The 13,125-nt window shown below is 43.1% G+C and overlaps 1 protein-coding gene across 5 annotated transcripts in view; it reads left to right on the top strand.

Annotated features, from left to right (window-relative positions):
* The window catches only part of PLS1 (plastin 1), a 135,594-nt gene that overhangs the window by 64,466 nt on the left and 58,003 nt on the right, over positions 1–13,125 (top strand). The window contains exon 2 of one of the 5 annotated variants that reach the window (XM_070072688.2): positions 2,424–2,540. The exons of the other annotated variants lie outside the window; for them this stretch is intronic. The gene's annotated coding sequence lies outside the window, so the exon portion shown is untranslated. The remainder of the gene's footprint in view (positions 1–2,423; positions 2,541–13,125) is intronic. 5 annotated transcript variants of the gene reach the window in all.

Genomic DNA, 13,125 nt, shown 5'->3' with positions numbered 1-13,125 from the left:
ATGTTGACTTTGAATGTTATTGTCGTAGCCAGATTGCTGTGCCTTGCCTCATATCCGAAAGACCTGCCCATTTCCCGTATCACTACTCAGTGTGTCATCATCAGTTGTAGATGAATTAAAAGAGAAATGATAAAAATTTTCCTGGATAAATGGAAGAGACAAAAAGGTATAAAGAAGCCATAGGCTCAGGGATCTTTAGGCTATGAAGATAATCTTTATCACACCCATGCGGGAGCAACTATAGGCTGAATTTTCTGTGGTTCATTCATTCACTGAATTTTCAGGGTTTGGTGTTGGGTTGGTAAAATACAAATTATGACCAAAATAATAATGACTCTTATGAGAATCAGGATGTAAACTTATTTAGAAAACACGATTATAGCTAATTTTCTGAATGTGCTTTAAGGAAGATACCTCCCTTCAATTTTTTTTTTTTTTTTTTTTTTTGACAGGCAGAGTGGACAGTGAGAGAGAGAGACAGAGAGAAAGGTCTTCCTTTGCCGTTGGTTCACCCTCCAATGGCCGCCGCGGCCGGCGCACCGCGCTGATCCGATGGCAGGAGCCAGGAGTCAGGTGCTTTTCCTGGTCTCCCATGGGGTGCAGGGCCCAAGCACCTGGGCCATCCTCCACTGCACTCCCTGGCCACAGCAGAGAGCTGGCCTGGAAGAGGAGCAACCGGGACAGAATCCGGTGCCCCAACCAGGACTAGAACCCGGTGTGCCGGCGCCGCTAGGCAGAGGATTAGCCTAGTGAGCCGCGGCGCCGGCTCTTCAATTTGTTTTTTATAAATTACGTCCACTACTGCTCTCTGGATTTCGATTTGCACGCTCTTTGTTGAAAGCAGTAGAAACCCAAGTTAATTAAATTAAAAAATGTTTCAAGTAACCAAAAAAGTGCAAGGTCCTTAGTACAGTGCGATTCAAGACTACAAAGCACTCTGCCAGGATGTGTTTTCTCTTCACCACTCAGCTCTGCTTCCTCTTGTGTTAGCTTTGGCTTCTGCCTCAGTGTTGGAGGCAGGATGACTGTATCTGCTCTGGCCTCTGCTTCCTTACTGATACTGTTCCAGGCACTTTCCTAACAGAAAGTTCCACAAAAACCTTGTTAGGTCTTGTTGGTACTCAGTGGGTTTTATGCCCATTCCTAAAGCAATACTGCTATGATCACTATGGTACACTGCTTGGCATGGACCTCGAGACTTCGCTAAATGGCTTAGGTGAATTAGAGGGAACTCTAAATTATTATATTATATTATATTTATTTTGAAACTCTGAAATTGCAATAGAGACTTTTATCAGAAGGAAAATTTTCTTACTGGAGGAGACAAGAAAATATGTTAATAAAATTATACTTGAAGTGTTACTATTATAATGATGGAAACTTGGATAATTCTTACATACTGAGTTTTTTTCAGAGAGCCAGGGAAGTCCTAAAATGAGAGTGGGGATGGGGAACAGTAGGTGTGATTTAAATAATAAATGAGAAGCAGAACATAAAAATCTTGGACAGTAGACAGGCCCTGTTTCCTGAGCTAGGAAAGTTTCTGCAATTAAAGGACCCATCTGCTGACCACTCATCTTTCAGAGGAGCTGACTCATGGGAATTCCTATTCATTGGGTTCAGGGTCTCAGACTTGGAGGCAAGGACAGGATTCCTAGGGGTCTGGCATCCTGGACACGTCAGTGAGGGAGCAGAGGTTGGGGAGTCAATGGGAAAGTCTCATTCTTTATCCAAGATGTAGGAGCCAGGAAGTATTTTCTTGGACTGTCGGATGGAAATGTTGCTGAACTCAGGGCCAGGGGCATCACTGGTTAGCAAGTCCTGAGAAAAACTGAGTCAACCCCATAGATTCTCATTTCCTCAGCTTACTAGTTGGTCATATTCATTTAATGTTGACTTATAGAGGGCTTGAAGCTCCAGGAAAGCCATGGGGGCTAAATCTTCCCCTTTCACACCCATATGGTTCCAGTCAGTCTCATATGGATGCTCTTTATTATGTTGTGCTCAGTGAGCTGTACATTGTATGGTTTCCTATTTCTCAGTCAAGAGAATGACTAACCATGGCTCAGCTAACAAAAGGACAAAGGTGTCCCTGCCCCTTGGATAAACTAAGCCACCGAGGAGTGTCTGTCTCCTTGGAGGCATGCATGGAGGATCCAGTTAGTGCATCCAGCTGGGTGGAGCTGAAGGCATGCAGCAGGAGCCCAGTAAACAGGCGAGGCCAGCTTTACGTACTGTCCCTCTTTGCCTGGGCCTTCTCATACATACTTCTTCACTGACTGCCTTCAAGTGTTCGAATTTCAAAACCTGTTATACCTATATAAACCTGTTATGAAATACCTCTTAGCCTGGAATCAAGGTGAGAACTCTGCCTTGTGAGCAGACACTAAGATTTTTTTTTTTTTTTTTTTTTGGACATTCAGATTTCACCATTCAATAAGCGACTCTGGCTGGGCACACCCATTCATTCAGTGACACAAGTCAAATAACATTTGAACTTCTGTGCTTGGTGAACAAATCCCACGCATGAAATCGTAAAGGTCAGAGTCTGTTGTTTCCAGCTTTGATGTCAATATTGTCTTTCCCTTGCAAAGTCCTCACTCCCCAGTCCTGCTATCTATATGACTTTGTCATTTGAGCCCCCTTCTCCCTTCTCCCGTCACGAAACACTTGTTGACTCGCCACATGTTTTCCCGTTGGTGTTTTGTTTGGTCTGCCTCCTTCTGACTTCACTGTGCTTTCAATGAAGGAGCTGGTTTTGCCACAACATGAACCTCTTCACATACTAAGTCCTTTACCAGGCACTTCTGCTTCTGTGTCCAAATCTTTGAGTTTTATCTCTTTTTCTTGTTCTTCTTTTCTCATAAACTCAGGGATGTGTGACTGAGTTCACACACACACACACACACACACACTCACCATCTTCTTTTAGCCTTTCTCACTTTGCAGTTCCGTATGACACAGTGGCCTTGACTACAGTTTGTCCAGGTGATAGAGCTGAGTGACTGCTATAGAAAATGACACAGAATACAAAGAGGCACCTTTAAATCCAGAGTGAGGGGTGGCGTTGTGGCACAGCGAGTAAAGCTGCTGCCTGCGACACAGATGCAGACACCAATGTCAGCATCCTGTATCAGCACTGATCTGAGTCCTGGCTGCTCCACTTCTGATCCAGCTCCCTGTTAATGGCCTGGGAAAGCAGTGGAAGATGGCCTAAGCACTTGGGCCCCTGCCACGCAGGTAGAAGACCCAGAAGAAGCCCCTGGCTTTAGCTTCCTCCTGGCCCAGCCCTGGCTGTTGTGGCCGTCTGGGGAGTGAAACGTTGAATGGAAGATCTCTCTCTCTCCCTGCCTCGCCCTCTCATTTTTAAACTCTGAGTTTCAAAATAAATAAATAAATCTTTAAAAAAAATACTTTCAGAGTTGGGGCTGGCACTGTGGTATAGCTAGTTAAGCCTCTGCCTGTGGCGCCTGCATCCCATATGGGTGCCGGTTCAAGTCCTGGCTGCTCCACTTCCAACCCAGCTCTCTGCTTATGGCCTGAGAAGGCACTGGAAAAGGACCCACGTGCTTGGGCCCCTGAACCCACAATGGGAGACCCGGAAGAAGCTCCTGGCTTCAGGTTGACTCATCTCTGGCTGTTGTGACCCCTCTCTCTCTGTCTTTCCCTCTCTCTGTCTGTAACTGCTTCACAAATAAATAAGTAAATCTCTCCCCCGCCCCAGAAATTCCAGAGTTAAACAGCAGGTGAATTAGATGATTCTGATTTTTTTATCAAAGGGAAATAATCATAAAATTACTTTCTGTATGTACAAAATAACTCCCAGTTTTAACTAAATCTTTCAGGCATTTACAGTTGAAACTGACAAGCATAATTGAATGTAGTTCTTTCTAGAAGAGACTAATTCTTATTCACTTTTTAAAAAAGAATTATTTATTTGAAAGTCAGAGTTACATAGAGAGAGAAGGCGAGGCGGGGTGAGGGGACGGTTCTCCATCTGCTGGTTTGCTCCCCAATTGGCCGCAGGGCCGGAGCTGCACAGATCCGAAGCCAGGAGCCAGGAGCTTCCTCTGGGTTTCATACATGGGTGCAGGGGCCCAAGGACTTGGGCCATCTTCTACTGCTTTCCCAGGCCATAGCAGAGAGCTGGATCAGAAGTGGAGCAGCCGGGACTCAAACCGGCACTTATATGGGATGCCGGCACTGCAGGCAGTGGCCTCACTCGCTACGCCACAGTGCTGGCCCCTCTTACTCACCTTTAAATCTCTTCATTTACCCAGCCAAATAGTATATATTTGTGGAATCCATGAATGAGTGAATTTAAACTCTGTGCAGGTGGGTGTTTGGTGCAATGGTTAAGTCACTGCTTGGGACACTCACATTCTGAATTGAAGAGCCTTGTTTCAGTGCCAGCTGCTCTGTTGATCCAGCTCTCCACTACTGTGCATCCTGGAAGGCAGCAAATGATGGCTGAAGTTTTTGGGTCCCTGCCACCCATGTGGGAAACCTAGATTGAGTTCTTGGCTCCTCACTTCAGCCTGACTGTTGGAGGCATTTAGGGAGTAAGCCAGTGGATGGAAGACTTTCTCTCTCTCTCTCTCTCTCTCTCTCTCTCTCTCTGTGTGTGTGTGTGTATGCATTTCCAGTAAAATGAAAAAAAAATCCCTCCTTCATGAGGGGTTATATATTGGGGCTTATAAATAGATGGATGTGGAAAGGTGTTTGTGGTCACTCTAAGGCCACTGAATGCTGATCTCAAGTCAATGCCCAGGTGTAGCAGTGCACAGGAGTTTGAAGGTACTCCAAAACATTTGTGGAAAACTGGAATTAAAAGACGAGTTTATTTTGATGCAAAAAGTTTTGTGTGTGTGTTGTTGTTGTTGTTGTTGTTGTTGTTTTGACAGGCAGAATGGACAGTGAGAGAGAGACAGAGAGAAAGGTCTTCCTTTGCCTTTGGTTCACCCTCCAATGGCCGCCGCGGCTGGCGCACCATGCTGATCTGAAGCCAGGAGCCAGGTGCTTCTCCTGGTCTCCCATGGGGTGCAGGACCCAAGGACTTGGGCCATCCTCCACTGCATTCCCGGGCCACAGCAGAGAGCTGGCCTGGAAGAGGGGCAACCGGGACAGAATCCAGCGCCCCGACTGGGAGTAGAACCCGGTGTGCCGGCGCCGCAGGCGGAGGATTAGCCTAATGAGCCGCAGCGCCGGCCAATGCAAAAAGTTTTTAAATCCATGTATTTGGAGGGGTGTCTTCAAACAGTTCATAGGATATTCCTATTGTGAAAAAGAGAAACATGGGTTTTAGAATATTTTTGCACCAAAATAGTTACATTTTAATTTGTTTTCCATGAACTTTTTGAAGTACCCACATCTGAGGGCTGTGGCTGGTCATGGAGGTGGCCATGGTGGTGCTATGTAGTGGGTTGTGGAGAGAAGACGTAGGTAAGCCCTCTATTTGTTTTTGCCAGATTTCTTTGTGTGTGCACAAGAGCATCAAAACTTGCGCGGTTTACCTAAAGAAGAACCAAGGCTATATTATTAACTCATTTGGTTTAGGAAAAAGTTGACAAATGTTATTTTGATAGATTTAGAAAAAACACCAGGTATAGCCGTGTGGCTTTAAAATCTGAATGTTAAGGGAGTTGGCACTGTAACGCAGCGGGTTAAAGCCCCAGCCTGCAGTACCGGCATCCCATATGGGCGCTGGTTCGTGTCCTGGCTGCTCCTCTTCTGATCCTGATTTCTGCTGTTGCCTGGGAAAGCAGTAGAAGATGGCTCAAGACCTTGGGCCCCCGCACCTGTGTGGGAGACCCAAGAAGAGGCTCCTGGCTCCTGGCTTCAGATCAGCTCAGCTCCAGCCGTTGTGTCCTTTTGGGGAGTGAACCAGCAGAATGGAAGACCTCTCTCTTTCTCTGTCTCTACCTCTCTCTGTAACTCTGTCTTTCAAATAAATAAAATAAATCTTTAAAAAAAATAAAATCTGAATGTTGGGACAAGAGACACTGCTTAAGATACCTGCATTCTGTTTTGGAGCTCCTGGTTTGAGCCCCAGCTCTGCTTCTGGTTCTAGCTTCCTGCTAATGTACAGCCTGGGAAACAGCAGGTGATGGCTGGAGTACTTGGCTTCCTGCCAACTAAGTGGGAAACTGGGATTGAGTTCCAGGCTCCTAACTTTGGCCTGGCCCAGCCCTACTGTTATGAATATTTGGGGAGTGAACCAGTAGATACAAGATCTCTCTTTCTGTCTGTGCATGTGTGTGTGTGTGTGTCTGTCTGTCTGTCTTTCTGCCTTTCAAGTAAAGTAGAAAGAAATAAAAATTTTAAAAAATTTGAATGTTGTCAAATTAATCCGGCCCCCTCAGCAGAGTGAACAGGGGCTCATAATTTGTTGTTGAGTAACGACAGTGGGTGAGTGAATGAAGAGAACTGGTTATTGAGCTGTAGAATCTTCTCTGTGAGTCTAGTGTCTATTGGCACATTTCCCACAAACTATCGTTTTGTTCAGCCCTCTGTTTTCTAGGATGTCTCCTGCTCTTTGAAGAGCGACGTTGCTGTTCATGAGTTTTATTAAACTTCCCCTACACGCACAACATAATAAAACCCTTGGGAATGTAGAAAAATAATAAAATACGTATCTTTCACCTGCAAGGAGCAAATGATGTAGTTAGGAAGATGAAGCAAAAAGGAAATAGCAAAATGAGACCATTACAGAGCAGCAGATGACCTTGAAAATTAATGTATGTAACTGGAATAATACATGGGAGCTGAAGACAGTGAGGAAAGGGAAAGACAGAAGCGATCCTGCCTACACCATGGAAAGCAGGTAAGGACATGCAGGGACAGCCCCGGGTCCTGGCTGTCAGCCTGAGAGGAGGGGCAGAGAGCACATGAACTTGGCAGTGTAGGGAGGAGTGAGACAGTGACTACTTATAGAGGCTGAAGCAGAAAAAAGCACCATGGTTAACAACATGTGGTTATTTTTTGTTTTATTTGTTTTGCAGGAGGTCATGGGTCCCCCTGTAGGTGGGGTTTGTCTGAAGGTTTGGAACCGAGTGTCAGTTACACCTGACTGCGCTCTGTCTTCGGAACAGGGCCCGATGGGCGTTCTTAAGGTCTTTGGGGTTGTCCAGGCATTTCGGAGGCTCTTTTGCTCATTTGAGAATAAAATATTTCCGAACCTGGCAAATGCAGGCTGTTGGCTGTCTAATGAACTATATTTTAAGGAAAGTTGCCTCGTAGAGCTGTCCCTTGTAGAATGAAGGAAAGGGGGGCTCACTTCTTTCAGCACGGAAGGATATTTAGGAAAAATGTATATTACAGTGTACCCTTTAAGCATGTTGTGCTTTCTGTCCAAAGGCCAGATCAGGCTGATATGTAGAGTAGGAGACTAATATTTAACAAAGGAAATGGTATCCTAGTTCATACTTACATTGGGGAGGCTATAGGCTTTCCAATTAACTAAAGAAAATTTGATAAGAAGTTAATGGTTGGTATGGAATGTGAATGTTTACTGTTTGCAAAATGATTGGTACAGCTTTCTAGTATGAAAGTGTGGTTGAAAAAGGAGATTTTTGTTGTTGTTGTTTAAAAATTTGCTTTAATTATATTTTCATGAATTCCAGGAAGAACATCATTGCTTTTTTGTAACATTAACTGCAAAGAGGGGCTGGGGCCGTGGCTAACTTGGTTAATCCTCCGCCTGTGGCACTGCCAGCATCCCGTATGGGCACCGGGTTCTAGTCCCAGTTGCTCCTCTTTCAGTCCAGCTCTCTGCTGTGGCCCGGGAGGGCAGTGAAGGATGGCCCAAGTGCTTGGGCCCTGCACCTGCATGGGAGACCAGGAAGAGGTACCTGGCTCCTGGCTTTGGATAGGCGTAGCTCCAGCCGCAGCAGCCATTTGGGGGGTGAACCAACAGAAGGAAGATCTTTGTCTCTCTCTCACTGTCTAACTCTATCTGTCAAATAATAATAATAAAAAAAAAAAAAGCAAAGAGAGACATCTGAACATACACTTAAAAAATGGATTCGCAGTGAAAATAAAGCATGTCAATACTAAAATATAGTTATGTGGTTCCCTGAAGGGAAAAAGACTTCTTCTACTTATCTATCCACTTGGATTTTATTATAAGAAAATATTGTTTTCTTGAAAGAGTTGGGGAAGTTTTCAGTTTGTGCTACTGTTATAGTTAGGGTCTAATGGAAGTCTCTCATTCTGAAAGCCATTATTTGTGCCTCCTGTAATTTATCAGAAAATTTGAAAATATAACAGCTTGGTAACTGGATTCTTGTTACATATAAAGCTTTTAGCAAAAATATGTAACAAAATTTATGCAAAAAACAATTTTGTCTTTATATACAGAAATTTGCTAAAAAGAGATTTGTAGAAATATACAGATGAACATATTTTTTAGATTTTTATTTAAGAAAAAAATCTCTTCGATTAATTTGTTTCTTTTTAAAATTTATTTTATTTATTTGAAAGACAGAGTGACAGGGGGAAGAGAGAGATCTTCCATCTCCTGGTTCCCTCCCTAAATGGCTTCAAGAGCTGGGGCTGTGCTAGACCAAACCTAGGAGCAGTATCTGGGTCTCCCATGTGAATGCAGGGGCCCAAGCACTTGGGCCATCATCTGCTGCTTTCCCAGGTGCATTAGCAGGGAGCTGGATCAGAAGCAGAGCAGCTGGGACTCGAATCAGTGCCCATATGGGATGCTGGCATTGCAGGAGGCAGCTTAACCCAGTATGCCACATGACAGCCCCTAAATTATGTTTCCTAATAATTTAATTTTTCATATAGTGATTTATTCCACTGATCTTATGACCTCTAAACTTGACGTGGAGAGCTGAAAATAGAAAGTAATGGGGGCCGGTGATCTCTGTCTCTCCCTCTCTGGTTCTCTACTCTCTCTCTCTAACTTTGCTTTTCAAATAAATAAATCAATCTTTTATGTATATATAAAATATATAACATAATGTAATATATATTCTTGTTTAGATAAAAATCTAGATATATAGATAGATAGGTATACTGTTGATTAAACTGTAATGTAAGAATGGTTGGAAGTATTACCACTTTAAAGGTTGATTGGTCATTCATGCTTCTGAGTGAAGTAGTCATTCATCCTTTCTTTGAAACTACCTATGGTGCTTGCAGTGAAATAAGAGGGATGTCGGGCCGGTGCTATGGCATAGCCAGAAAAGATGCTGTTTGGGGATTGGCATCCCATATGGTTGGTGATTTGAGTCCCGGCTGCTCCACTTCTGATCCAGCATCCTGCTAATGCACCTGGGAAAGCAGCAGAAGATGGCCTGAGTGCTTGGGCTCTTGTATCTGAAGAAGCTCTTGGCTCCTGGCTTTGGATTGGCCCAGCTCCAGCCATTGGTGGCCATTTGGGGAGTGAATCAGCAGATGCAAGACCTCTCTCTCTCTCTCTCTCTCTCTCTCTCTCTCTTTCTCTTTCTCTTTCTTTTTCTCTTTCTTTCTCTCTCTGTAACTCTGCCTTTCAAGTAAATAAATTTTTTAAAGGAATAGGGATATTAATTTAACTACAGGAGAATTTAAGAATTTGCGTACTAGAAACTGATTTGATTTTTTAGAAAGATTTATGTTATTTTATATATTTCAAAGGTAGAGTGACAGAGAGAGAGAGACACAGAGATCTTCCATCCTGTGGTTCACTCCTCAAATGGTTGCAGTGGCTGGGATTGGGTTGGGCCTGGCATAAGCCAGGAACCCAGAACTCCATCCTGGTCTTGCACATGGGTGACAGGGGCCCAAGCACTTAGGCCATCTTTGCTCTCCCAGGTGCATTAGCAGGGAGCTAGATTGGAAATAGAGCAGCCAGGACAGGAACCAACTCTCATATGGGAGGCTGGCATCACAAGCAGAGGCTTAGCCCGCTGTGCCACAATGCTGGCCCTGGATTCGATTTTGAATCTCTTATTTTGTTACTTCCCTGGGCCTGTTATCTAATCTCTGTAGGCCTCAAATTTTCATTTCCAGAGTTGATGCTTCATCATCAATAGAAGTACAGATGCATATGGAGAGAGTTCATGTGTGTGAGGAGGTTAGTGCAGTTCTAAGTCCATCGAGAGCTCTCACTAAATACTTGCCTTTTTTTAAAAAATGTTACTAGAGGAGGAGGAATAAGAGAAGAAAGGAAATTTGGAGTATAGGTGGGGGGGAGGGTGGGCTGTCAGACCTGAGAGAGGCTAGCTTTACACCTCAGAGAGTCTCAGTGACCGGGGCAGAGTGGCCCTGGAAGCTGGGAGCCCAAAAGGGGCCTGCAAGCACAGCTGTTGTCCTTCACATCTGGGAGCATGAAGGTCAGTAGAAAGACATTAAAATCTTGTTGGTCTCTTGGCAATTTGAGTGTTTCCTAATGCCTTTCCCCGGGAACTGTCGGAGGCAGGACTTTGAATCCTGGCAACCAGAAGGGACTGATTTAACTAACTTTGGTGAAGTTTTAAAAGGCCCAAAGAACTTAGAAATCTGAGGGAGGATAAAAGATCAGATCCAATTTCATCTCAATAGAAAACTACCTCCCTCCCTCCCTTCCCCTCCCCCTTCCTTCCTTCCTTCCTTCCTTCCTTCCATCCATCCATCCATCCATCCATCCATTTATTTATTTGAAAGTCAGAGTTTCACAGAGAGAAGGACAGAAAGAGAGAGTTCTTGCATCTACTGGTTCACTCCCCAGATGACCACAATGGCTGGGGCTGGATTAGGCTAAAGCCAGGAGCCAGGAAGTTCATCCAGGTCTCCCACATGGGTGCAGGGGCCCAAGCACCTGGGCCATCATCCACTGCTTTCCCAGGCACATTAGCAGGGAGCTGGATTGGAAATGGAGCAGCCAGGACTCAAACCAGTGCCCATGTGGGATGCTGGCCTTGTAGGTGGAGGCTTTACTCGCTATGCCACAATGCTGGCCCCCCAAAATGTCTTTTTTAGAGTTTGCTTCCTTGACTTACCAAATATCTCTTTGGTGGTTTCAGGGTGCACTGAAGTTTAGGAGAGAAGAAGAGACCTTAATTGATGAAAAAAAAGCTTCACATAAAATTGTTTGTGCTACAAAATGTGGAGGAAGAAAGTGGGATAGGAATTATTGAGGAAATATAGGGAACAGTCAAGATGCATAGGCAGGTGTATCTGTGTGAAGAATTCAGCAAGACCTGCCTGTGGGTGGGTCTCTGGTTGTGAGCCCATGGCCTCTGGGCTGCATCTTTCACAGCTGATTTTGGGGACTCAGCTCTTCTGTCTGTCTGTCCCGGGCTCCTGGTATGGACGCTTCAGTGCCAAGTCTTTGGGTACTAATAGTTAAGTGACATTTCCTAGTCACTGTGTCTTCTAGAGTATTTTGGGACCTGACAGGTTACTTGCTTGATAACTATGAGTTGATATAGCAATACTTTTTCTAGGATTTTTACAGAGGTTGATTTCTTTTAAAATTCCAGTTTTTATCTGACAGATAACATGTAATGTTAAGTCATTGTGTGGTTATTATATAAAAACATATGTCTGTGTGAGCTGATATCAGATTACATCTCCACACTCTGTATCCTGACCTGGAAGCAGGAATGATACAAAGTTGGAGTCTGCCATAGCTTGGCCTTGAACTAAGAGTTACTCACTAGGACACTTTGAGAAAGTGAGTCAATCCTGCAAAGAATCTCTCTCAGTTGCCAACCTGAGAACAGGACCTACCTTACAGAGTGTTGATGATTAGATGAGAATGCACTCGAAGTACTTAGAGCAATATGTGGCACATTATTGAAGTGTAGGACTAGTAGGAAAATAAATATGGGTTACTGGTTCACTGGGTTTGTCTTCTCAAATTTTGCCAACTATTTTGAAAGTTTACTCGATGGAATACATTTGCTTCCATAATTTTTTCAAAGGTCTTTGTTTTATTGCAGCATACACATTTTTTCATTGACAAACGCCATGGCAAGCATGAGAATCATATAACTAGAGTAGTCTTTTATACATCAAATCAAACCACTGCATTTTTTTTTTAGCCAACAGGATATTTTGCTCCCAATAAATTTATCTGCTATGCAAAAATGCTTGTTAAGGACATCATATGCTATAATTAGTTGAAGAATCATAGTTTGACAAAAAAGTATTGATATAACACATTTATGCATGATTCTATAATTGTAAAAAAGTTGATGTAGTTTTCTTTAACCCCTCTACCTTCAAGTCTTCTTATCTTTGTAGAAAGCTATAAGTTGTTTTACTATCTAATACTAGTACTAGTCTAATACTAATCACAGTATTTTGCATTGTAAGGAAATATGGATGACTTTATTTTAATTATAACAAGTAGCTAATGGGTACTGTATATAACATCTTATCATTGACAGTATTGAGTATTGTATGCCTTTAGACTATTAGTATTTACTTTATATTTTCAATGTTTTACCACAATTGCCTTTATTACTTTTCAGCTATGTTTAGGTTTTGTAGGATTTTCACCTTACAAAATGAATACAAAAAATATGTAGTGAAAAGTAAAGTCCTTTCTCACTCTGCCTCCAATTCTCCATTTGCCCTAGAGAAGGAAATACCTTTACATTTTTATTCCTTCCAGAAGTATTTCATGAACATTCAACTCACACCAGTCCCCTTCTCTCACCATACTTACTTTTGTGTATTTGTTTTGTTCTTTTAAGAGTGTATGTGGAAGATCATTCTATATTTCTCTGTTTGCTTCCTTTAGATGCTAAAAGACTTGAAGCAACATCTTTTATACTTACAAGATATAAATGCAGAGCTTTAAAAATAAGAAACATAACATTGTTAGGCAGATGACTTTTTCAATAAGCTTCCTTGCTGGCTTTTCCTGATTATGGGAGAATAAAAATATTTTATGTGTTTAACAGATAATATAGAGTTTGAGTAGAATTTAGCAAAAACTGTAACTCCAGGTTTGTTTTTATTATTTTTCCAATGCAAGATCAACACAGTGTTAGTGTGCAGCCTGTCTGTGCAGGGCAGATGCTAAATTGGACTGCTGTGTTTAAAACTGGAGGTAAGGGGTTGAAGCCATTTGACTAGGGGAACAGACATGCAAGGAGAACCAGACCCCAGAATCCAAAGCCGGCCCCCATAGGAGTAACATTT

The sequence above is a fragment of the Oryctolagus cuniculus genome, chromosome 4, assembly GCF_051225735.1.
Source record: "Oryctolagus cuniculus isolate XC-2025 breed Fujian yellow rabbit chromosome 4, ASM5122573v1, whole genome shotgun sequence".
NCBI lineage: Eukaryota > Metazoa > Chordata > Mammalia > Lagomorpha > Leporidae > Oryctolagus > Oryctolagus cuniculus.
The sequence above is the reverse complement of the archived record's forward strand: the minus strand, read 5'-3'. Positions and strand labels throughout refer to the sequence as shown.